The following is a 26325-nucleotide window of genomic DNA, read 5'->3' as shown; positions in this document are numbered from 1 at the left end:
TGAATAATTTCACGCAAGCCAATAATGGGGCTCGAATTATAATACAAATGGCGGGAACTCTTTGCAAAGTGCATTTCTGTGCTGCAAAGAAGAAATGCACACTGCAAAGAAAGCTACAAATTGGCGGGAAAATAATTCAGTGGTGCCAAAGCACACACAAAACAAACTCACACCTTTGGGTTGTGACAAGTTGGAGGGGGAAGACAGCAGCCAGCAAGCTGCCTGCCTATCTCACTACCCGCCATACTGCCTCTACACTGCCTGCCTCAGTGGTGCCAAAGCACACACAAAACAAACTCACACCTTTGGGTTGTGACAAGTTGGAGGGGGAAGACAGCAGCCAGCAAGCTGCCTGCCTATCTCACTACCCGCCATACTGCCTCTACACTGCCTGCCCCAGTGCAGGGTGGTGAAAGCAAGCAGTAAAGCAGAGGTCCTCAACTTCAGGAGGGCTGACTTCTGTAAGCTAAGAAGGTTAGTAGGAAAGACATTGGGGTCTTGGAGCTTCAGTGAGATGGGAGTCCAAGACGGGTAGTTGTTCCTCAAGGAGACGATCCTCCGAGCTGAAAGGGAGTCAATCCTAATGCTCACCAAGCGGGGGCAGGAGTACTAAGAAGCCCCTATGGCTCGGCAAAGGCATCCAGGGATGCCTGAGGGCAGAAAAGGAGGCGTACAAGCAGTGGAGGCAAGGGGCTATCACCAAGGAGGATTATACCTCTGTTGTTCGGAACTGCAGGGAGGCTGTTAGGAAGGCCAAAGCAGAGATGGAGCTAGGGCTAACGACCAGAATTAAGGATAATAAAAAGTCCTTTTTCAAATACATAGGATGTAAGGAGAAGGCACCGGGTAACGTGGGACCCCTACAGGATAGGCTTGTCAATCTGATGATTGCAGCAAATGAAAAAGCTGATCTCTTTTACGAATTCTTTGCCTCCATATTCCTGAACAGGGACCAGGACATCTCCCCCACTAGAATTGTGGACGGACACAGGGGAGGCACTACCATGTCTAGGGTCAGGGACGACCTAGTTGGGGAACTTTTGGAGGTGCTGGATGTGTTTAAATCAGTAGGTCCAAATGCTCTTCACCTGAGGGTGCTGAGGGAATTGCCAGGGGTCATAGTGGGGCCCCTGGCATGGCTCTATGAGCGCTCGTTGGTCACTGGCCAGGTACCAAAAGATTGGAAAAGGGCCAATGTGGTCCCCATTTACAAGAAGGGAAGAAAGGAGGACCCCAGCAATTATACCCCAGTCAGGCTTACCTCAGTCCTTGGGAAGACCTTTGAGAAAATTATCAAGGAGTACATCTGCAAGGGCCCAGCAGGAGAGGTAATGCTCAGGGGCAACCGACATGGGTTCATTGAAGGCAGGTCCTGCCTGACTAACCTGGTTTCTTTTTAGGATCAGGTCACAAAGTCCCTGGACAAGGGTGTCGGGGTGGACATCGTCTTCCTGGACTTTAAGAAGGCCTTTGACACAGTTTCCCACCACATTGTCTTAAAAAAACTTGGTGACTGCAGCATTGATGCCTACACAGTCAGGTGGGTCGCAAAATGGCTAGATGTTCACACCCAGAGAGTGGTGGTGGATGGGTCATTTTTTACCTGGAGGGATGTGGGCAGTGGAGTCTCCCAGGGCTCGGTCCTGGGGCCTGTATTGTTCAACACCTTTTTCAGCGATCTGGATGTGGGTGTGGAATGCACGCTGTCCAAATTCGCTGATGACACCAAGTTGTGGGGCGAGGTGGGCACGCTGGAGGGGAGGGACAGAATGCAGCTAGATCTAGACAGGTTACAGAGGTGGGCGGATGAGACTAGGATGGAATTCAACGCAGAGAAGTGCAGGGTGCTGCATCTAGGGAGAAGGAACCAGCAGCACACCTATAGGCTGGGGAACACCCTTCTTGTCAACACGGTGGCAGAAAGGGATCTTGGAGTCATTGGCTCCAGGATGAACGTGAGCCACCAATGCGAGGAAGTGGTCAGTAAGGCTAGCCGCACCTTGTCATGCATCTACAGATGCATCAGGTCCAGGGAGGTGATCCTTCCCCTCTATGCGGCATTGGTCAGGCTACGGCTGGAGTACTCGGTCCGGTTCTGGGTGCCACACCTCAAGAGGGATGTGGCTAGCATTGAGAGGGTCCAGAGGAGGGCCACTCACGTGGTTAAGGGGCAGCAGGGCAGGTCCTACGAGAGAGACTAAAGGGCCTGAACCTATTCAGCCTCCAGAAGAGAAGACTGAGAGGGGATCTGGTGGTTTACAAACTCACCATGGGGGAACGAGTGGGAATTGGGGGAGGCTCTGTTCCCTCAGGCACCACCCGAGGTTACTAGGAATAACGGCCACAAATTATTAGAGAGAAGGTTCAGGCTGGACATTGGGAGACATTACTTTACAGTTTGGGCTGCCAGGGTCTGGAATGGACTCCCAAGGGAGGTGTGATGCTCTCTCCTACCTTGGGGGTCTTCAAGAGGAGGCTGGACAGATATTTGCCTGGGGTGATATGATCCTGGCACCTGTTCCTGCCCAGGGCAGGGGGTTGAACCTGATGATCTGTTTAAGTCCCTTCTGACCCCAAGTACTATGATACTATAGATTTGCTTTTCTTAATGTAGACAAAATAATTTTTCCTGTATTCTGGTGACACCCTCTGCTATTTAAGATAGCAAATGGCAGGACAAACTGGAGGAGCAGTTGCATTTAGTTTATTGCACTGTTTCCTTTCCTCAGCTGTAAACAGATCTCTTCTTTCTTTGCTTAAGGGATGGTAAGGGTATAATAATGAGGAAGAGGATTACTTGTGCCTTATGCGCATACGGAATATTGCTGCAGGGTTCATTAATAATACTGGTAATTTTCTTAGCGGAAGTAGGGGGTTTCTCCTCCTCACTTTTTCTCTATCGGTCACCTCTGCATACTGTATGTGGCTGGGCTCTGCATGCCCCCTCTCACATCATTCATCCTTTGCTCAGATTCCTCATGCTTTGCTTGGCCTTAAGTTTGTAGACATTTTTCTCATCAGCTGTACTTACAAAAGGTTTTGTTATTGGAATATGCTGGTTTGTTGAAATGGAAAAATTGTACAGGTGCATTTCATTTTCAGCAGAGAAAATTCAGAATAAAGTAAAATTAAGTATTTTGTTCTTCTTATTTTGCTGTTCAATTCCAAGTTTCCCATTTCAGCTTGATGCTGTAAAATTCCATTTTTATTAGTGTCAGTCACATACTTTCTTGTGTGTTTTTTCCCCCTGGATGAATGGACATTGCTTCAGAGTGGGCCAGTTTAACCACATTAAGTTTGTATGCCCTGCTGCAGTGTGACTGACTGCTTTGATTGCTTGAAGCTGCGGGCAGATGTATCTTAATTAATTGTTGATATTGAAGTAGCAGGCTGAGGTCTGTCAGGACAGAATTCCCCTACCACACAGCTGGTACTGTTTCTTATTCCCATAGCTGTGCTGTTGACTGCTGGCACCACTGTGTGTTAAGTAGTCATTATTTATTGATTTATTTCACCTTATGAAACCAGTCTTCATGCCTTCCTGTTCCTCCCTTCCAGTTTTCTGCAGTAAGAAAAGAGGAACTTTTTGGCTGCTGTTGCTTGAGAAGAGGGGGAAAAAGTTGCTTACTTGGACAAGCAGCAGTGAACTTGCATCATCCTTTCTAGAGCCCTGATCTCAGAGTTCAGAATACTCTTCTTGGGATCAGAATAGAGTGGGGAAAAGAGAAGCTGTTTCTGGCTCACTCAGTGAAGAAGCAATTGTAGAAACTATAGCATGAACACCAGGAAGTGAAGGGAGAGAGAACCAGCATCCCAAAAGGAACAGGATTCAGGATTTCCTTTGCTCAAGGCAGACAGCTTTTCTAGAAAGGAATATTTTCTTGGGGCCCAGATGACTATTCATAAGGTACTACCTGGTGACAGTAGAAAGGTGGAGAAGCGAATGACATTCCATTCACTCCAGTGGCACATGAGGTTGCAAGCTCTGACATAGGGGCATATTTCCAGCCAAAAATGTGTGAAGATGCTGGCTGTGAACATACTTTTTTTTTCCCTTCATAATGAGAACTTCAGAGACTTTGTGACTGCAGTTTCCCAGCAATAGATCCCTATCCGCTTGTATTTGGTAAAAAGACCTTTACGCTACTGAGAGAGTTGAAGATTATTGTGGCTTTGGTAACCACAACTATAAGCTGAAGCACCTGACAACTAATGTGGATACTAGTGGAAAGACTACAGACTGTCTATTATGGCACTCCCGTGAGCAGGGACAGGATGGGAATCAGCGTACACCTTCAGGTGACATAACCCCACATACGAATATGATGTTAAATAGCACACTCGGAAACATCTTTAAAAAAATGTCTTTTCACTGAGGAAGGGCCAAGCCCTGGGACTGTGGGAATCCAAAGACTAGCTTAGGGCAGGAAGGGGGAGGCTATTCTGGTTATGAGGAATTGAAGCATATTTTATAAAGCTACAGTTTGGATTTTTTTTCCCCCCCTTTGGGCAGATGGACTTTGTCTGTGGGAATGCTGGCATCTACTGATGAAGGTAAGGTAGTTAGGAAGGAAGTAGGGTATAAAGATAGGCATGCCAGAAGGTTCAAATCTCATACTTGTTAGGGGAGATAATCTGATTCATTCTCAGGCTTGAAAAAGTTGAATGTGTTGTTACTAGATCTAGGCCAAATCTTGGACCCAGAAGGAGTTCCATTTCAAAGTTTTCAACCAGCTCCTCTGAAGGGTGGCAGCATTCCTGGGCTAGGAATATCAAAAAAGAAACAGGAATTGACTTGGGACCTGGAAGGCCAGGAAGCTTGAGAACTGTTATTGAGCAGGTCAGTAACTACAGATCCAGGAGAAGTTTTGTTGGCAGCAATTGGATGACTGTACAAAAGTTGCATATGAAAGAGCCAGGATGGGTGTTCTTGAAGGTTGTCTTGGTGTTAAATGAGTTTTGGAAGTGGGACTTGTAAAGGCAGAGCAAGCATGACCTGTAAGGCAATGAAAATCATTGACACGCTAATTTTAGCACACCCAAAGAACTGTGCATAATATGCTGTGGTTGTCCACTCATCTACTTCAACAGAGTTTAACTCTCTTCCACTGAGGTCATTGCGGCACCTCCAGTTTCACTGCCACTATCTGTAGAATCACTTGCACTACTTATTAGTTCCATTTCAGAATCAGACTGAGGCAAATCTGATTCAGAACTACTTGAACCACATTCTCTTTCGCTAAGGTATGGCTTTACCAATGAGTCTATGGGCAAGGGCAATTTATCAACACACTGCATCTTCTTCACTAATTGGGCTTTTGACTGATTCTCCAGAAGCGAGAGATTTTTGTGGAATAGAAACAAGCTTAGTGGTGCATTAATTTGTTGGTCTATTCCTCTTTTTTGTCTGGATTGAGCCGAAAGACTTCCAGTTCTGTTCACAAGAAGCTGCTGTTGGGGGAATGCTTAGGATCCTTAGAGCAATCCTGGACAACAGCCGGGTATTAGTGTCCCTTCCACCATGTTAGAGGAGACATTCTCTGCTTCCTGCCAAATGATGTCTTTGCCTGCGGTACTTGGCAATGTCTGTCATCATGGCTATTTTGTTGATGTTGGGGACATTCTTAGCTACTTCCATAATTGTATTGAGAGCAGTAGATAATTCATCTTCTGACAAATGTTGTCCTCTGTGTTGAGGATCCAAAAGGTTTGCTGCCAGATGAACTGGATGAGAACAAAACTCTTAGTAAACATTTGTTTTACTACTACTACTACTTTTTTGGGTAGAGGTGAAGAAGGCAAAAGCTCAATTAGATTGTCATGCAGTTCTCTGAATATCTCTGGATTATTTGAAAGGCTTGGTGCATCTCCTTCTAGTTTCTTGATAGCCATTGAAACTGGTAGTAGCAAATAGAATACTCCTTGAACTCGAACCCAGAACACACTGTAATCGAGAATCTGCTTCCGAATGTTCACGGGAATAATCTGGGATCTTGTGTCATCTATTGAAGCACGCTGCAAACAGTTCTTTTGTGTGCAGCAAACTGTGTAACCACTTTGTAGCCGAGCCTTATCTAGTTTCTCCTGGCAATAAAAGTGCACTTTCCTTCCCCTGCTTCTCTTTCTGTAATTTCTTCAATGTCTGATTAGCAACATGATGATTGTTGAATACCTTCACAGTCGCTTTGCAGTTTGCCAATATTGTCTTAATTGTATTCACACTTACTATGTCCTTTGCCAGAAGATTCAATCCATGAGCAAGACAGCCAAATACTATTAAATGAAGATACTTTGCCTTTAATATTTGCCATGCAATTTCATGTTACTCGCATTATCAGTTGCAAGGGCTTGTACCCTGGAGGGACCTGTACTTTCAATCTTTTCACTCAGTAGTTTGACTATGTATTCACCTGTATGATGAGAAGATTTGGTAGCAATTGCTTTTGGGAATATTGGTTCAGGTGTTGCTAATATAATGTTCAATAAAGGATTTCCTTGTATACCAGTCCATCTATCTGACATCAGAGTCAGTGATTCTGTTTGACCAGTCCTTTGAATTACCATTGTTTGAACTCTGTCATACTCTATCTCAGAGAGAATGTGATAAGCAATAATGTGATAGTAACTTATATGATGGGCGAATTAGTTTGTAACGTTCCTTCCAGTATTGATTTTTTTTCAGTTATGGAAAGAGGTGTACCATTTGCAAATATAGTACGAGCTAATGTCTCATCTACTTTTTCTTGAACTTCTTTTGATATTTTGTCCACAAAGCTTGATAAAATCTTGACTGTCTTGAACAGCTACTCATGGTGGATTGCATATCTGGTGACAATGATATTGAAAATGAGGATCCTGCTTCTTCTTCCCCCAGACCTGGCAGCTCAACATTTTTCATCTTCTGTTTTTTGCAAATCTGTTATTTTACTTGAGCTACCAAGTTCCTGCAATAAAAGAGGGAAGAGATTTTTATTTTAGCCTATTCTAATCTTGCCTCATCCATCAGAAGAAGGAGAAATGGCAGGGAGCTTGCTTCTCCCCTTCCTGCCAGAAAGACCATTCTGTTGCTCAACTTGCTGCTCAGTTGCCCTGGGACTGCAGAACCAAAGGGGAAGTATAGTTTGGCATCTGCCAGCAGCCAGAAGACTAAGCTCACTCTGCTGGTTAAAATAGTTAACTATTTATCTATTATGTCATTAAACATTTTTTTTGTTAAGCCTAAGCCACTTTGGGAGCTTAGTGCAAGCAGAATACAAGTATTTTAAAGAAATAAATAATAGTCCTGAGTTGCATTAACAACTTTTAAAATTATAATGTTTTAAAACAATATCGATGCTAGTCTATACTGTGTGTTAACATATTAATTTATTTACTTACATAGGATTTTTGAAGTAGACTTTTCTCAGATGATGTTATTTTACCACTTCATTGTATTAGCTTTCTGGATATGGCTTATAGAATCTGTCCTGGAAGAGTACATGTTATTAAATGTTTCTTCATTCTTGTTGCATTGTTAGCATACTCCTGCCCATAATATTTACATCTACCAACTTTCTTCCTTCAGTGTCTTGAACTTCACTATAATGATGCCCTACACTAGTTTTTTTCTGATTAGGCATTCTTATGACTACTTCAAACCCAAAACACTAAAAAACTAAAAGATCTTATGCAAACACTTTCAACTTCCCTTACTTAAGAAAAGAAATGAGACACTTCTCTTTGTGTTTGCTGAACTGAAAGTGAAACAAAAATTAATCACAGTTTTAGTTTTGGTTTTACTTGCAGTCTGAAATGAAAGAAGAACTTTAGCTTTGGTTTTGATTTGACCTGCACAGCCAATTAGGTGAATTCATAACTTGATTTTTGGTTCGGATTATGTGAGTGTATTTACCCTCCTGTTTATAGATCAATAAAATATATATGTATTTTCTTACACATTTTCTAGGGATAATCACCTGAAAAACATTAATTACAACTTTGAAACTGCCAAGCTTGCCTAATATTGTATTGACATCCATCCATTGTTACTAATGAATTTTATGAAACCACGAATTTTTAGAAATGGAACATTTTGAGGTACCAGGCATGGCTCGTGAACACTGAGATGGTGGGGGGGATGGAGCATTCCCCAGGAGTGTGCCGCCTCCCCCCCCGCATGCTTGGCGGCGAGCTCGGAAGTGGACTGGAAGTACTTCTGGTCACTTCCGCGCCCCCCTCCAGCTCGGTGATTGCCTGCGAGGGGACTCCAGGTGCCCCCTCCCAGCCCCAAGAAGCACCAGTCGCTGAGCCGGTGGGTGGGGGGGAGGGGTCCCCTGCGTGCTCCCTGGCAGACTTGGAAGTGGACTGGAAGTGCTTCTGGTTCACTTCTGGGTCTGTTGCTGAGCGCACTGGGGACCCCCCATGCTCCTGTGGGATGCTCCACCCACCCAGCATCTCTGCATTCACGAGCCTCCTGGTACCTTGAGGCATGTAGAAAAAACATTTAAAGCTGTCTCTATGTCTGAATCATCAAATCTCTCCGAATTGATTCAGAGGGTTCCCATTTGATTTGGAGAAATTAAAGGGTCTCCTGATTCAATTTGGTTTTGAAGATTCGGCCACTGAATCAGGCTGAATCTCTGCCAAATCGAATCAGAGACTGAAGCTTCGCACAGCCCTACTCTGCAGCCATATTCAGCCCATTTACTTATGCGTCCAACACTGAAGTCTTAATATGGCAAGTTAAAAAGCTAGAAAGCCCAGAACTTGAAGTGACTAACTTGTGAAAGAAGCTCAGTTTGTACAGGGAGAAGAAAGGATAATTGCAGACGCTGAAGGAAGAGAAGTGCTTTTGCATTGTGGTGGAGGCAGAGGAGATAGGAATAGAAAAGGAGAATATGACAAAGCTCATTTGATGTGTGAAATATAATGTAGCGTCCCAACCAGAACAGGACTTTGATGAAGAGGTCCAGGAAAAAGAGAGAAAAGGATGACTCTTATTATCCAAAACATAACTAAACAAACATAGAAGAGGAACAGAAATGAGTAAATGGCTCGTTAAAACCACTGGAAAAAATTCCCTAGTATTTAGGGACTCTTAAAGAGATTGGAACATAATTAAAGATGTTTCTTAATAGCAAAGCTAGCTAGCATGGGAAACAGGTCCTGAAGAGATCGAGAAGCAATCCTGAAGCAGTTTAACTCAAGTAGAAGCTTAGTTTTGGTTACCACATTGGAAATAACTGGTAGACTGGGCATTCTGGGAACACTGCATGGAATACACTATAACCCAAGATGATGAGAATTATGTTAACTGTATGGGTTAGGAATCATAGAAGAACCGAAGTTCTGGTCACTTAATTTTTTGATTTAATAACAAGAATAAGGATTTTGCTAGAGTCCTGTTCAACTTCCTAGCTACAGCCAAACAGAAAGCATCCTCCTTCTTTTTTACATTTTCAAGCTTTAATTACTGTAGGCAAAGGAAGTCTTTTGCAGAGGTAGGAGAGGAGGCAGAAAGGTATCGGAGTTTCTGTCCCCTTCAAGTGTATTATGGCCAGAGACTAAAGCAGGGTGTAGGAAAATGGCAGATCTGGCTGGTGGCCAGATTTCATTTCCCAGCAGTCCCTGCCTGCGCTGCTCCAGCTGGTCTCTGTGGAGACCCCAGAAGTGTCTGGGCTGTGACAGCGTGGGGCCATCACAGCCCTGTGCTCCCAAGATCTCCATGGAACCAGACCAGAGCAGTGCTGGCATGATGTGTGGCTGGGTGGGGACCTGCTACAGGGCCAGGGTCAGGGCTGGGATTTTGCAGTGGTGACAGAGTGGGGCCAGAGCTGGGGCGAGCCAGCTCTGCTTTGGATGGATCTCTAAGTGGTCCAGATTAGGAGAAGCTGCTTTTAGGTTAAGACTGGCATGAACCAACACTACTCCACAAGCTCTTGAGCCTAAAGAAGAAGCCTACCTGAATCAGTTGAGCTCCATCATGAGAGAAGCTGTATGACTCCTGAACTTAGGAAGGGGAAACTGCATCCTTCAGACTGCAGAGGAAGAGCTGTACTGCATAAGAGATGAGTGATGGGTAAAGCTGAAGAACAGTATTAGCATAAACTGGCCTTGAATAAATTTAGGCTGGATGTCAGAAGGTGTTTAATAGAGACATGAAGTTCTGGAATAGTAGGAGTAGTGAGCCCAAACAGTCTAACTGGGTATGAACAAATTAAACCATTATACTGATTTTAAAGTATGTGAAAGAATTTAAATGGGTTCAGCTGAATTTCAGTAACTGTTGTCTGTCTGCTCCTGTCCCATGATAAATGGAAGTTAAACCGTGTTAAGTTTTCCCTGAATAAAGCAGTTTACTGCAGTATAGTTGTGCTTATTGTGGCATAAGACTGGTCAGATGAAACAGTTACAATGGTTAGTTAATATGTGCTTACTAGGGGTAAGTCCTTCCCCCCCTAAACCCCCCGCTTTCTTTAAAGTGCGATAGTTGTTCATTTGACCATGGTATGGTTTTAAGATGATTGAGTTTGCTAAAATTTATTATGATGTGGTGTCTCTGATACCAGGGTACTGGATTCAGTGACCTGGCATACCCTTCAAATCCTACATTCTTATGTTCCTAAACGTCTGGTCTATAACAAGGTCTTGTAAGATGGTAGTGAACTCAGTATAAAATATTTAATGTTGGTTGTTTTAACAGCATAGTCTTCTAAAAGTGTGAGCTCTAGCTTTTGAATTAAGATGGCATCTCAAATTCTTCTGGAATGCAATATCTTTTGGTAGTAGGGTGGTTGGTTGTATCTGTGTTGGTTTAAGGACATAGGCAGACAAGATCCTTTGGGTAGATGTGATATCTTTTATTAGGCCAACTAAATAGTTGGAAAAATTGTTTTCTGATTCTATGCCTGAAGAAGACTCCCAATGACTGAAAATGGGTGTTTGTGCCGGAAAGCTTGCAAAGAACAATTTTTCTGACACTATTTAGTTCGTCTAATAAAAGCTACCAAAGAACCATATCTTTTGGTAAAGCTTTTGCAGAGTCTCTCTGACTGCTGTTGCTTTTGAACTGAATTTGACATGTTGTATTTATATATGACCTCCTTTGTCACACTGAACACTTAGGTCCAGATGACACATTACTGCCTGTGCTTGGGGAAGCGCAGAGCTTCTAGGGCTAGATCTTGGTCTCCAGTAAGTCTTGTTTGTGCAAGCTGTATTGCTTCCTCCCCGTTTTTCCCATTGGAACATAGAGATCCTTGGAGCTGAGATGATGTTGGCAGCAGAATGGTCCAAATGGGCCTTTACAAGCTGCCATAATGTAGTTAAGCCAATGTAAAACTGTGTGGATACTCTTTTTTCATTGCAACCAAACATTCCATTTTAGCTATTGTAAAGGTTCAGCTGGGACATAAGTAGCTGGGCCTGTGGATAGGCCCTGAAGGCAACCAGGAGGTTGGCTAGGTGGGGGTACAGGTTACTGGGATGTCAGGTTGGGGTCTGGATCAGTGTAGTGGGGAATGGGGTGGGTGGCAGGTTTCAGGAGAGTTGAGAGGGAGATCTGAGAGACATTCTCCAAGTGCAAGTCGAGGTTAGCAGCCAGAAGAATAAGAGCTGGGTGCTGAGTTCCAGGGGAGAGCCAAGAGCAGGGTCAGGAAAAGCCAAAGCCGAGTCAGGAGCCAGGAGAACTGGAGGGAGCAGTGAACACAAGGCTTGCTGGAGCAGACTGAGGCTGTTGTCAAGGTGTGCTTGCAGCCTGAGGCTGCAGGTGTGCTTAAGGTCTGAGTGGCTCTCAGCCAATCCAGTTACAAAGAACTGGGGCAGTCGCAATAGCCTGGGATTAAGGTCAGGTATGGAAGCCCAGGAGCTCAATCTAGATGGGCCTGGCTGGCCAGAGACCCTGACAGTTATAGGTGACAACCAGGGATCCTGGTTCTCTCTCATTAAAAAAAAAAAAAAAAAAAAAATCCCCAATTTTCAGATATAAAAAGTATTTTTATATTTGCAATATGCAATATTGCAGATACTGCAGAATACCAAATGCAATACCAGAATGCAATACTAAAAGATATTGCATTCCAGAAGAATTTGACATGCCATCTTAATTCAAAAGTTTTTTAAGCTTTTTGGAAGACTATGCTGTTAAAACAAGTATATAATACAATGGTGTTTCATTTTGATCACAGAAAGATATGGATTTTGGGTTACTTTTATTTAATCTGAAAATTGGGGATTTTTTTTTTTTATTATAGAAAACCAGTATTCCTGGTGCTAAGTACTAGTGTTAAGGTAACTCCAAATAAATGCCCACAATTACATTTTCTTAACTAAATTGGTTCAAGTTTCTGTGTAGGCTGTCCCTCCCTGTGGGAGCCTAACCAAACAGCCCCTAGCAGTCTGTGGTTTATGTTATTGTTGTGATTTTTCTTGCTATCTTGGATATGGACTTTATCCGCTTAGCTTTTCTGTTGGGATTAAAAGAACAAAGAGACTTTTTCTCCAATGAATTCATACCATAGGTTCAGCAAAGTGGTATTGTGCTATATGCTAGTATGAGATTAGTGTTGTTTTTTAGCCAGTGTTCCAGGTCTGCTAGTAAGATTATCGGCCCCCTCTACAGGAATTCATTCAGGTTTGAAGGCACTGAAAGAGAATGTAAAGTCCAAGGCCCATACCCAGTAAATTTGCCTTTGAATGAAAATACAGTCTTTGGGGTCTGACACACTGTTACCAAATTCTAGGACAGGGCCACTTAACCGGATGAGAGGATAGCTTCCCTTTCTCTGAGTGATAGGGAGTCCACAGTGGTAACTTTTCCCAGGTGTGTGTTATTTCTTATTTAATATGTGGTTGTTTATGATAGATCAGACTTTTAGAAATTATTACCATACACACACACACAAGAAAATGTCAAACATTAAAAAAATGCTGTCAAGCATTAAAAACTGTGATTAGAGAGGGGTCCCCCCCTTGATAACAGAGCTGATAAATGCTCTGTTATCAGCATTTAACACCCCATCAGAAAACAAAACCTCCCTCATTACATGCTCTTCTTAAGCAGCTTTTTGCAAGGGAAGGAATACAGGGACATTACCATATGAGCTGTTAATTACCTCCAAAAACCAAGTGGACACTGCCCTATCTGGTTTACACAGCATTAGCTAGCATACCACATGCTGGCTACGGTCAGTGCTGTGGGAGAGGCCAGGAAAGGATTCCTGCTTAAGCAGACAGTGGTGAGGCAGGAGAGGAGGCACAGGGAAGAGCAGAGGGGAGGGGCCAGCTCTGCTGTGGAGCAGAGAGCCCTGCCTGGCCCAGAGAGCATGCCAGGATGCTGGGAGTGTCTGGTTTAGCTTAAACCAGCAAAGGGTTTGGGACAGACATTACATAAACCGGTTTGACCTAAATCAGTTAAGTTTGATATTAGGTTTACTCAAACCAGTTTCAGCTATTTTCAAACTGGTTTATGTGCATTGAACATCTGTTCTGTTACAAGTTTAAACGAGTTTCTGATCGCTTAAACCGGTTTATGTGTAATGTCTGTCCCTTAGCCAGGAAGTCAATGCTGTTGCCACTCAACCATTGTTGCTACAGCTAATGGAGCTGTTGTGTTTGCATGGCTGGCACATGGGGGCTAGTTCCATTTGCTGCCCTGCTACTGCTTCATATGTCAAATGATGATCAAACCAGAAATTTGGGAGCAGGTAAGGGTCAGGGTGGCATTAACCCTTTCAGAGCCAACCATGTCAGCACAGAGGCTCTGGGAGCTGCTGTGAGAAGCCTGTGCTAGATCTGGTTCATGGGATGTATGTTTGACACTTCTGCCCTATATGTTGACCAAGTGCCTTTGTCTTTTTTGTTATGTATGACCTTGATATATTTTGCCCCATAACGTCCCCTATATTTTGAAAACCATTGTAATTTTAAACAACTTTTTCCCTTAATTTCTTATTTGAAAGATTTAATCTTAGTTTTCTTAAACATGACCGTTTCATCTAAAACTCCAAAAGGATTGTTTAGGAATTGCTTGGTAATAAATAACCAAGTATTAAATAATTATTGGGCATAAATTGCATCCTAATATTAATAAATTAGAAGTTTGCAATCTATATAGAAAATCCCAAATTTTCTACATGATTACATCTTGTTAGTATGAGAACTTTGAAACCCTATTATAAAGAATTTTTTTTTCTGTTGCTACAGCCAAAGTTGTCTGTTAGTTGTTTTTTTTTAGTGACCTTTCCTCTAGTGATCTCCTTTCCTTTTCAAAACCATACAAAAATGTGGATAAAAGCATGTGCTTTTTTGTTTCCCATTTGTCCAGAATACATAGTTCACATAAAAGTTAGATTCCTGTATAAATCAGTTTCTATGACAGGAGAAAGTATGTGACCAGGGAAGTGTAAAACTTGTGCCAGGTTTTCTGGAGCTCTGGGATATCTGCATAGAATCATGTGTGTGGAAGTGATGTTACTTTGTTGGCTGAAGATTTTGATTGTGAAAGGAGGAAGAAGAGGCTGATTCTTAGGTTCTTCAAACTTTTGTCTGAAGGGTGAGGAGTCTCTCTTTTATGACAAATGAAACGCACACAAAATGACTACCTTTTCATGTCATGAAGACCCTGACCTGTAGCAACTTTGTCTAATTCACTAAAGAGTAAGTCTGTAACCACCAGATCCCTCATTGGATACACAGCACAGCACAGCATGACTCCACCTGACCTGACCTGACATGACAACACCATCTTCATTAATGATTTCGGACAATGGAATCAAGTGCATGCTTAGCAAACTTGCATATGATATTGTGTTAGGTGGAGTTTTCCACCTGCTCAAGGGCTGTTAGACAAGACACAAAGCAACCAGGGCTCAGGAGATAGGCCCACAATTGACATAGATCGAGTGAGAGAACACCTCAAGAGGCTTGACATCCATAAGTCCACAGACCCAGATGGATTACACCTGAGAGTCTTAAAAGAGCTGGTGAACATCATAGCATGCCCTATGGCCAAGATATTTGAAAGCTTGTGGTGCTTGGGTGATGTCCCAGAAGACTGGAAAAGAGCCCAACATGGTCCCAATCTTCAAGAAAGGGAAGAAAGAAGATCCAGGGAATTACATACCTATCAGTCTGACATTCATCCCTGGAAAGGTTTTGGAGAAAATTATCACGGGATCCATCTGCAACAGGCTAATGGAAGGCAACCTACTGAATGCTAGCCAACATGGTTTTATTACTGGAAGGTCTTGCCTGACTAACCTCATCTCTTTCTATGACCAGGTGATGCATTGCCTGGACAAGGGAGATGAGGTTGGTGTCATTTTTCTGGACTTCAAGAAGGCATTTGACTTGGTTGTGAGGACATTGTGGGAGATCAAGCTAGGGAACTGTGGCCTCAGCCATCTCACAGTCCAATGGCTGGGGAATTGACTCCGGGGTTGGATGCAAAGGGTACTAGTTGATGGGAACAAAGCAATGTGGCCCAAGGTTACCAGTGGAGTCCCCCAGGGCTCAGTGCTTGGGATGGTACCCTTCAGTATCTTCATTAATGACCTGGATTTGGGCATCAGGCTGGCAAAGTTCGTGGACAACACTAATCTATGGGGGAAGGTGGTCACGCTGGAGGACAGGCTGGGAATACAGGCTGGCCTGGACTTGCTTGCAAAGTGGGCAGACCTAAACCTGATGGCATTCAATGTAGAGCAATGCAGGGTACTCCACCATGGGAGAAAAAAACCCCAGAATCATTCTTATAGGCTCAGTGGTGCTACATTCACTAGCGCTGTGACTGAAAGGGACTTGGTGGTCTTGATTGACCACAAGATGAACATTAGCCCCCAGTGCAATGCCATGGCCAGCAGAGCAAACCAAACTCTTGGCATGCATCCACTAATGCATCTCGAGCAAAACCAGGGACATCATTCTCCCACTTTACTTTGCCTTAGTGAGGCTGCAGCTGGAGTACTACATCCAGTTTTGGGTCCCTCACTTCAGAAAGGATGTGGATAAGCTTGAAAGAGTCCAGAGGAGAGCCACGCGCATGATCAGAGGTCAGGACAACAGACCTTATGACGACAGGCTGAGCGCCATGAGGCTCTTTAGCTAGGAAAAACACAGGCTCAGGGGTGATCTGATGGCCACCTATAAGGTTATCAGGAGTGATCACCAGTACCTGGGGGAATGTTTGTTCACCAGAGCGCCCTAAGGGATGACGAGGTCGAACGGTTATAAACTACTTCAAGACCATTTCAGGCTGGACATAAGGAAGAATTTCTTTACTGTCCGAGCCCCCAAGGCCTGGAACAGCCTGCCACCGGAGGTGGTTCAAGAACCTACATTGAACACCTTCAAGAGTAAATTGGATGCTTATCTTGCTGGGATCCTATGACCTCAGCTGACTTCCTGCCCCTTGGGCAGGGGGCTGGACTTGATGATTTTCTGAGGTCCCTTCCAGCCCTAATGTCTATGAAATCTATGAACCCATATGATCAAAGGCCAAGAGAGCAAGCCTTATGAGGAGAGGCTGAGGGACATGAGGCTCTTCTGCCTGGTGAAGAGAAGGCTCGGGGGTACTTGGTGGCTGCCTATAAGTATATAAGGGGGGAGCATCAGAATCTGGGAGAGCAGTTGTTTTCCAGGGCCCCCCAAGGGATAACTAGGTCTAATGGCCACAAACTTCTAGAAGGCCACTTCAGACTCGGTATAAGGAAAAACTTCTTTACAGTCCGAGTGTCCAAGGTCTGGAACAGACTCCCCCCCAAGAGGTGATGCAAGCACCTACTCTGGACTCATTCAGAAGGCGTTTGGATGTTTATCTTGCTGGGATCGTCTGATCCCTGCAGACTTCCTGTCTCTGGCAGCGGGGCTGGATTTGATGATCTCATGAGGTCCCTTCCAGCCCCTAATGTCTATGAAATCTATGAAGTCTTGTGCTTGGGACAAAATAATTGTGTGCACAGATACAGAATGGGGAATGAATGGCAGTGCTGAAGAGAAAATGCTTGGGGTTACAGTAGACCAGGGTGCTCAACCCCTGGCTTGTGGGTCAAATCTGGCCCTCAGAGCCATGTCATTGGGCCACAGAGCTTCCCAAAGATTTGAAAGTTTGGTGCACTGTGGGGTCAGATCTGGGTGCTGACCTTGGGATTTCACGCAAAGACCAGCCTCATGCCACTCATTCAGTTCATGGGTACAAAAGGTTGAGTAACACTGTGTTGCTTTAAATCCTGTCTCTTGAATAAGAGCTAGCACCCTTTCAGTTACTTGTTTAACTTGTTGCTCAGTTGGTGTAAAGATCAGAATGTCATCAACATATGAAAATACTTGAGATCTATCTTGCGGGTCTAGCTGATCCAGCATACTCGCTGCATGATGGTGACAGATGGCGTTGTGAAATCCCTGGGGCACCCGACAGAAGGTATACTGCTGATCTTTCAACATGAATGAGAATCTATCTTGGGAATCTGGATGGAGAGGTATTGCAAAGAAACAGTTAGCCAAATCTATTACAGAGAAATACTTGGAGGTGGCTTGCACTGTTTGTATTACTCTGTTATATTAGCTACAATTGTTGCCATGGGCATGCTGCCCTTATTAATCCTCCTGTAGTCAACAGTTAATCTCCAAGTGTGTCCATTTGCCTTCAATACTGGCCATACAGTAGAATGAAATGGGGAGTTAGTCTTTTCAACAACCCCTTGTGCCTCTAAATCATGGATTATTTCCTTTATTTGTGCTTCTGCCTCTTTTGGATAGTGATATTGTTTCTGGGGTGGGACATGCTCTCCCACAATTTTCACACAGGATTTAATTTTACCCAAGTCAGTCTTTTTCTTTGTCCACACTGCAGAAAATTTATTTTTCCACTCATTTGCTTGTTCAGCAGTGAGGGCTGTCACATAGTTTTTTCTGGTTATGATCATGCTTGTGTCTGCCTGCCAAGATTGGAGGGGAAGTGATTCCACTCTCCACAATAACTGATTTTCCAAAAAGCATATTATTTGATTTCCAAATAGCCAATCAGACCTGAGAATCATTGTTTCTAACATCTCCGTGGTGTGAATTAAATTTCCCACAGTTTTAAAACCCTGCAGTCAAAGGAGTATGCAACTATTTTTGCCCCGCACTTTGCTTCCCCTGGAAAGATCGCAACATAGTGCTCACTGCCTTAATTCCTTCTGTTGGAGTGGGTTTTTTCATAGTTTCATAGTTGGTAGGGTCGGAAGGGACCTGAGCAGATCATCAAGTCCAACCCCCTGCCCTGGGCAGGAAAGAATGCTGGGGTCAAACGACCCCGGCTAGGGGACTATCTAGCCTCTTTTTGAAGACCCCCAGGGTAGGAGCGAGCACCACTTCCCTTGGAAGTTGGTTCCAGATCCTAGCCGCCCTGACTGTAAAGTAGTGCCTCCTGATGTCTAGCCTGAATCTACTCTTGGTCTATTTATGGCCATTGTTCCTCGTTACTCCCGGTAGTGCTCAGGGGAACAGGGACTCCCCCATAGCCTTCTGGTCCCCCTTGGCTAGTGTGTAGACGGCCACCAGATCCCCTCTCAGCCTTCTCTTGTGGAGGCTGAACAGGTTCAGGTCCTGTAGCCTCCGCTCATAGGCCCTGCCTTGCTGCCCCCTGATCATGTGAGTGGCCCTCCTCTGGACCCTCTCGATGCTGTCCACATCCCTCCTGAAGTGTGGTGCCCAGAACTGGATGCAGTACTCCAACTGCGGCCTGACCAGTGTCGCATAGAGGGGGAGGATCACCTCCTTGGACCTGGTCATGATGCATCTGTGGATGCATGTGAAGGTGCGGTTAGCCTTCCTGACTGCGTTCCCACATTGGTGGCCCATGTTCATTTTGGAATCAATAATGACACCATGATCCTTTTCTGCCTCTGTGCTGACAAGAAGGGAGTTCCCCAGCCTGTAGGTATGCTGCTGGTTCTTCCTCCCCAGGTGCAGTACCTTGCACTTAACAGGATGGGATTCAATACTGACTTCATTTGCCCACCCCTGTCCCTCTCCTCCAGCATGCCCACTTCTCCCCACATCTTAGTGTCATCCATGAATTTGAACAAGGTGCTTTTCACCCCCTTGTCCAAGTCGCTGATAAAGATGTTGAACAGTGTGGGCCTGAGGATCAAGCCCTGGGGGACCCCACTGCCCACATCCCTCCAGGTCAAAAAAGAGCCATCCACCACCACACTCTGGGTGAGGCCCTCCGGCCAATTTGTGACCCATCTGACTGTGTAGGCATCGACACCACAGTCGCCTAATTTTTTAATGAGAATGGGGTGAGAGACAGTATTGAAGTCCTTCCTAAAGTCCAGAAAGACTATGTCCACTGCGACACCTGCATCCAAGTATTTTGTGACCTGGTCATAGAAGGCCACCAGGTTGGTCTGACAGGAACTGCCTCAAATGAACCCATGTTGGTTGTCCCTAAGCATAATCTCCCCTGCTGATCCCTCGCAGATGTGCTCCTGGATAATTTTCTCAAAGAGTTTCCCCAGGACCGAGGTAAGACTAACTGGCCTGTAGTTTCCTGGGTCTTCCTTCCTCCCTTTCTTGAAAATCGGGACCGCATTGGCCCTTTTCCAGTCCTCTGGCACCTCACCAGAGCACCATGAGTGCTCGTAAAGCCATGCCAGGGGTCCCGCAATGACCTCTGCTAATTCCCTCAGCACTCTGGGGTGGAGATAGTTAGGACCTGCTGATTTGAACACACCCAGTCCCACCAGGAGTTCCCTGACTAGGTCCTCACTGATCCTGGGCCTGGTAGTACCTCCCCTGGGTCCATCGGGGATTCCAGTGGCGGGGATGCCCCCGTCCCTGCTCAAAAAGGTGAAGGCAACGAAATTGTTAAAGAGGTTAGCTTTGTCATTTGGTGTGACCACCAGACTTCCTAGCATATCCTGCAGAGGCCCTACATTACCTGGTACCTTCTTTTTACCCCCTATGTACTTAAAAAAGGACTTCTTGTTATCCTTGATGCGGGTTGCTAGTTCCAGTTCCATCTCCACCTTAGCCTTCCTAACAGCCCCCCTACAGTCTCGAGCAATGGAGGTATAATCCTCCTTGGTGATGGCCCCTCCCTTCGTTTGGATGTACGCCTGCTTTTTAGCTTTGAGATGTTCGTGGATGCTTCTGGTGACCCACAGGGGCTTTTGAGCACTCTTGCTCCCTTTGATCCGCGTGTGGATTGTCACCCTTTGGGCTTGGAGGATTGTCTCCTAAAGGAACGACCACTCTTCCTGGACTCCCAACTCCCCTCCCCTCCAGGACCTCAGTGTCTCCCAGTCCAGCTCTTCCTCCTGGTCCGGTGGCCTGTAGTAAACCCCTACCATTAACTCCCTTCCCCCCCAACCCCCTTATGGACCCAGAGCACTTCAGTCTTCCCTTCCTCTGACCCAGTGCTGTTTGTTGAGGACGTGTATTGCTCTTTGATGTAGAGCGCCACACCCCCACCTTTCCTCCCGGTTCTATGCCTCCTGTACAGCCTATAGCCCCTGATGTTTACCGCCTAGTCATGCGTTGGATCTCACCAAGTTTCAGTGAGCCCCACTATGTCCGTGTTTGTGTTAGCTAGCAGGAGGGCAAGTTCCTCCTGCTTGTTCCCCGTACTACAAGCATTAGTGTAGAGGCATTTAAGGCCTCTTGAAGGTGCATGCACTTCCCCACTGATCCCAGGACTATCTGGGCCCCTGTCTCTGACCTCGGAATAGTGATACCGCAGCCCCTGTGTCTATGAGGGCTAATATAGGAGCATTGCTTCCCTGATGGACATAAATGTATGGTCCCATTTAATTTTGCCAATGAACTGCTTCTGCTGGGCTCCTACATCGTCGGGCGGTTCTTTGTCCAGCGGGCCTCCCTATTGTGCACAAGGAGGAGATGGAGGAAAAGGGGGTGCTGTTGGGTTTAGCTGTACACTCATTACACTATGTCCCTCCAGCTGTTTAGAGTTAGACTGTAACAACTCAAATGCCTTCACAACCAGATCAGAAGTGGGTGCTCCATCCCACTTTTCTCTATCAACACTGTGTTCCATAAGGATATGTCAGGCGGTACAGCGGCTTTCAGTTGAAGGTTTTACATCTAGTCTACCTCTCCCTCTTCCTCCACCTGTACCCCCAATACCTTGTCCTGAGACCCATCCTTCCTTTCCACCACTCTCAGAATAGGTGACCTTGACTATTGCCGTCACTACCAGAGCCCTTTCTCTCTTGATGGTTATGTTTAAAGGAGCTGCATGCAATGTTATTTGCTGGATTCTGTGTCTCAGGTATGCTAGCATAGTTGGGTGTCCATCATCCCAGATACCTAATCTATTTGCATATATTGTGCAGTGACTGTGCAGCCAATTTCATAGGTTCTCTACTGGGAACACCATGTCATCTAGGACTCCATCCCCTGCAACAGGAGCGACAACTCTTGCCATTATCTGCATGAGTCCCCAATGGGTTAAAAACATTTTGGGGTCCTCATCTGGTTCTTGTGTTAGGGTAGCCACTTGAGCTAATAAATGTTGGTGCCCCATAGCACTGCCCAGGTATTCGAACAATGCAAGTATATTAGAGACCTGGGTCAATGCACTAAGTCTCCACACAATACCCTGGAGTTCTGGGCTTGCACAGGCTGACATAATGCGTTGCATTTCTTCCACTGTCTTGTTCTCTTTAAGGGCCATCTGGCATGTTTGCACTATTCACTTATTGAAGGTTGTCTGGATAGGGGCCCTAAAAATGTTGCTAATGCCCTTAAATCTGTGGCTGTCAAAGGTAATAATAGTTGTGGTGGTTTGGAAACCAGTGATTGGTCCTTCTGCCTGTCCATAAGGCATGGGTCCTCTAGTTTCAGTGGTTGATCGCCTGTCTATGGCAGCCACTGTGAGCAGGTAATTATTCCACACATCCACATCCCAATTTTTTTTCAATAAGTCTGGTTCCAAATCTGGGGTATCCTTTGGGACCTCCCCAGTGCTGACAGCATCAACGTGTCTGTTTGCAAATCCCAATTTGTGTCTTAGATGCTTGATTATGGACTCATACTGAGTGTGTTTTGCTGGTGCCTGTCCTTGCTCTAGTGTTAATTTCTTTATCATTCCTTGTAGGAATTGGACCTCTTGTTTTAATTTTGGCTTTTCTTCAGCCACTGTCTCAAGATTGTTATTTTCCAACGTGGTTTGTCTTGAAACATCACAAGGGGTTTGTAGCTGTGTGTGTGTGCCCTATTTTTAGAGTGTCTAATTTAGGTGTAATCTGTGTGAGCTGTGCGTCTCGCAGCATGAGCACCTCCTGACAGCTGGTCAGACAGAGGAAAAGATTTTTAGTAGCTTCCCATAAAAGCCACATAGCGGCAGCTTCCTACTTTGTGGAGTGTGGTGGTATGTCATATATCTGCATATAGTTTTTAAATGTATCTTCTAAATCTGCAATGGTGCAGGCATCTGCTACTGCCTGCTCAGTCCATGGGCTATGCCCAAACCACTGCAGCACTTGCTTTAAAAGACTCACATCCTGCAGATATGTAGGTAGGGGATCTTTTACATTTTTTACATCTGCCTCACTCATTACCGTTTTTCTTTTAAACATCTCAACTCATGTTCCTAATACTGTGTCTACTTCTTATCTCTCAAAGCCAATATACTAATCCGTAAAAACACACCAAAAAGTCCGGTTTTCCAATCTAGTCAAGTCCCAAGACAAAATTTAAACCAAAACAATGGACCCCTCTATAGGCAGTCCACATCCCACAAAGTGGGCTCCAAGTTAAACAAATTATCCACAACCCACAAAGTAGGTTCCAAGTCAAACAAGTTGCCTATCTACAGGCACTCCTCTATTTCTCCGATGTGATCGGTCTAATCCGAGACCACTATATCCAGCACATCTACCACCGGGTAGTGCGCGCTCCTTTAAATGGACAGACAGACAAATGTACAAACAAGACTTACTGTACAGTTAACATGAAATCAACCAATAACCACAACATAGAACCTTATTCACCCCCACACACATTCTCCACCAAAATGTTACTCTGGATTGCCAATTTATCAAATCAAGAACAAGACCTTATAAGGGGGGATAAGGCAAAATGCTGCGTTTATTGATTACATAGTCTTTCTGGACTTCAGGAAGGCCTTCAACACGGTCTCTCACCCCATTCTCAGTAAGAAACTAGGAGACAGTTGTGTTGATACCTACACGGTCAGATGGGTCATTAACTGGCTGGAGGGCCGCACCCAGAGGGTGGTGGTGGACGGGTCTTATTTGACCTGGAGGGATGTGGGCAGTGGGGTTCCCCAGGGCTCGGTCCTTGGGCCCGCACTATTCAACATCTTCATCAGCGACTTGGGCGAGGGGGTAGAAAGCACCCTTTCCAAATTCACAGATGACACTAAGATGTGGGAGCAAGTGGGCACACTAGTAGGAAGGAACAGGCTGCAAGCGGATCTAGACAGGTTACGGGGGTGGGCCAAAGAGAACAGGATGGGTTCAACACTGACAAGTGCAGGGTAATGCACCTGGGGAGGAAGAACCAGTGGCACACCTACAGGCTGGGGAGCTCCCTTCTTGCCAGTGTTGAGACAGTAAAGGATCTTGGAGTCATCACTGATGCTACATGAACATGGGCCGACAGTGTGGGGACGTGGTCAGGAAGGCCAACCATACCTTGTGCATCCACAGAAGCATCTCAAGCAGGTCCAAGGAGGTGATCCTCCCCCTCTATGCGACACTAGTCAGGCTGCAGCTGGAGTACTGCGTCCAGTTCTGGGCGCCGCACTTCAGGAGGGATGTGGCCAATATGGAGAGGGTCCAAAGGAGGGCCACCCGCATGATCAGGGGTCAGCAGGGCAGGCCCTACGAGGAGAGGCTGTGGGACTTGAACATGCTCAGCCTTCAAAAGAGAAGGCTGAGAGAGGATCTAGTGGCAGTCTACAAACTAGTCAAGGGCGACCAGCAGGCATTGGGAGAGTCCCTGTTCCCCTGAGGAATCCCGGGAATTACAAGAAACAATGGACACAAGCTAGCGGAGGGTAGTTTCAGGCTAGACATTAGGAAACGCTATTTCACTGTCAGGGCGGCTAGGACCTGGAACCAACTTCCAAGCGAAGTGGTGCTGGCTCCTACCCTGGGGGTCTTTAAAAAGAGGCTGGATAAACATCTGGCCGGGGTCGTTTGACCCCAGTACTCTTTCCTGCCATGGCAGGGGGTCGGACTAGATGATTTCCTCAGGGCCCTTCTGACTCTACCAACTATGAAACTATGAATCAGACATAGACGTTCGGACACACCACTCATACAGACACACACAAATCATTATACACATCATTACACACAGGCACTCTATGTTAACATCAGCTACATTAGTTCAGTTCATGCTACATGTCCTAACATAGAGTGCGATAGTAGTAAAATGTAACCATGTTAGTCTTGTCCTGTAAGTAACTTGAAAACTCCATTTTGTGTTCTTTTGCTTGACATAGGGCATACAGAGTTCATTGACTTTTTTTGTATGAGTGTATGTGAAAGGGTGAATGGTAAGAGAATGGCATAGAGTCAGGAAAGCGAAGATTTACCCGTGTCTGTAAGCAACAAGGTGCCAAATATGTAAGTTACCAGTCAGTAAACTAATTAATAGATGGCTGAAGAATCCCTTTGAGGCCTAGGGCACAAAGGAGATAACGAATAAGAGGAATGCACGCATCCTGCCAGATGGGCAGCAAGGACACTTTAAGGTGAGATACCAGCTTTTACGACCAAACTGACGTCGGGCTGAGATAAGTAGAAGATGGATGAGAAACAACTGCAAAACAGAAATTGGGTATGGAAAAATCCCAAAATGCTGAGCAAAGGATGCCAATCCCTATAAAAGAGGATTCTGGAAAATGCTGGGTTGGGTGAATCTCTTTCAACTGCTGCTTTCTTCGGAGCACAGATGCGTCTGTTCACCCTGCTTTAGCTGCTATCTTCATCTTTTCTCAGTAGGCCTGGGCTGGCTGCCCAGTGCTCCTATTGAGTAACTGCTGCTGGTAACTATAATATCTGAATGGAATGGTTGTTTTGTGTTGGTGTATGTCCGTGTGTAATGATGTGTATAATGATTTGTGTGTCTGTATGAGTGATGTGTCCGAACCTCTATGTCTGATTCATGTAATTAATAAACGTGGCATTTTTGTCTTATCCCCCCTTATAAGGTCTTGCTCTTGATTTGATAAATTGGCAATCCAAAGTAAGAACTGCTGAATGTCAACCAGTGATGTGCTCTTGTTGCAAAAAAGGTCAACAGCATACTGGGTTGCATCAACAGAAGTGTCACTTGCAAATCGAGGGAAGTGATTTTTCTGCTCTGTTTAGTACTGGTGAGACCTCTCTTGCATCCCGTGTCCAGTTTTGGCCTTTAGCAGGGAGCTAGACTAGTTGACCTAGTGATGTCCCTTTCAGCCTTAGTTTCCTATGAACCTAAGTTCATATTCAGTTTTCCAAACATTTATTTATGGTTGAAGAAATCTCTGTATTCCAAAGGAGGTTGGCTTTTGGTGGTGACAGTGACTAGTTTCTGGTGTTTTTCAGGTAACACTGGTCTCCCATAAATTAACTTTGTATACCATGCTCTGGCATACGTGCAGTTGCTTACCCCTGGTCTACTTTATCAGATGTATATAAAACTCCAGTCCTGAGTTCTCATAACTGTCTGCACAAAACTATGGATGGATGCCCACAACAAAGGTATTTGAATAGTCCTCTTACTACAATATGGTCAAAACAGGAGACTATTGGCTTATGTATGACAGATACTAACAAGAACTAGATATCAACATGCTCAAATAGAGACAGAGGCTTTGACTTCAATCCACAGATGCAAAAAGTTAATTTATGGGAGACCAGTGTTAGCTGAAAAACACCAGAAACTAGTCACTGTCACCACGAAAAGCCACCGCCGGTAAGTTGAAAGGGGCACATGTGTGGTGAGAGCCCCACGTGTGCCTGGTCAGCCTCCTCCTGCTCCCTCAGCTCCCAACTGCTCTGGGAGTCTTGGTAGATGACAGACTCAATATGAGTCTGCAGTTTGTAGCTGCACAAAAGGTGAATGTGGTTTTGGGATGCATCAATAGAAGCATTAGGTGCAAGACACAGGAGGTGATAGTGCCCCTTTACTTGGCACTGGTTAGGCCTGATCTAGAGTATTTTGTGCAGTTTGGGGCTTCACATTTTAAAAGGGATATGGAGAAACCGGGGACATGTAGGAGGGCAACAACGATGCTAAAGGGCTTGGAAGGCAAGTCATAGCAGGAGAGGCTGAAGGAGTTAGGCATGTTCAGCTGGCAGAAGAGGTGCTTAAGAGGGGACATAA

The 26325-nt window shown here is 45.1% G+C and overlaps 1 protein-coding gene across 1 annotated transcript in view; it reads left to right on the top strand.

The window, feature by feature from the left end:
* Positions 1-26325, top strand: part of KL (klotho) — an 85838-nt gene that overhangs the window by 28619 nt on the left and 30894 nt on the right. The window lies entirely within an intron of this gene.

This window comes from Alligator sinensis, unplaced genomic scaffold (genome assembly GCF_000455745.1).
Source record: "Alligator sinensis unplaced genomic scaffold, ASM45574v1 scaffold406_1, whole genome shotgun sequence".
NCBI classification, from domain to species: Eukaryota; Metazoa; Chordata; order Crocodylia; family Alligatoridae; genus Alligator; species Alligator sinensis.
This window is presented reverse-complemented; position numbering and strand designations above follow the sequence as displayed.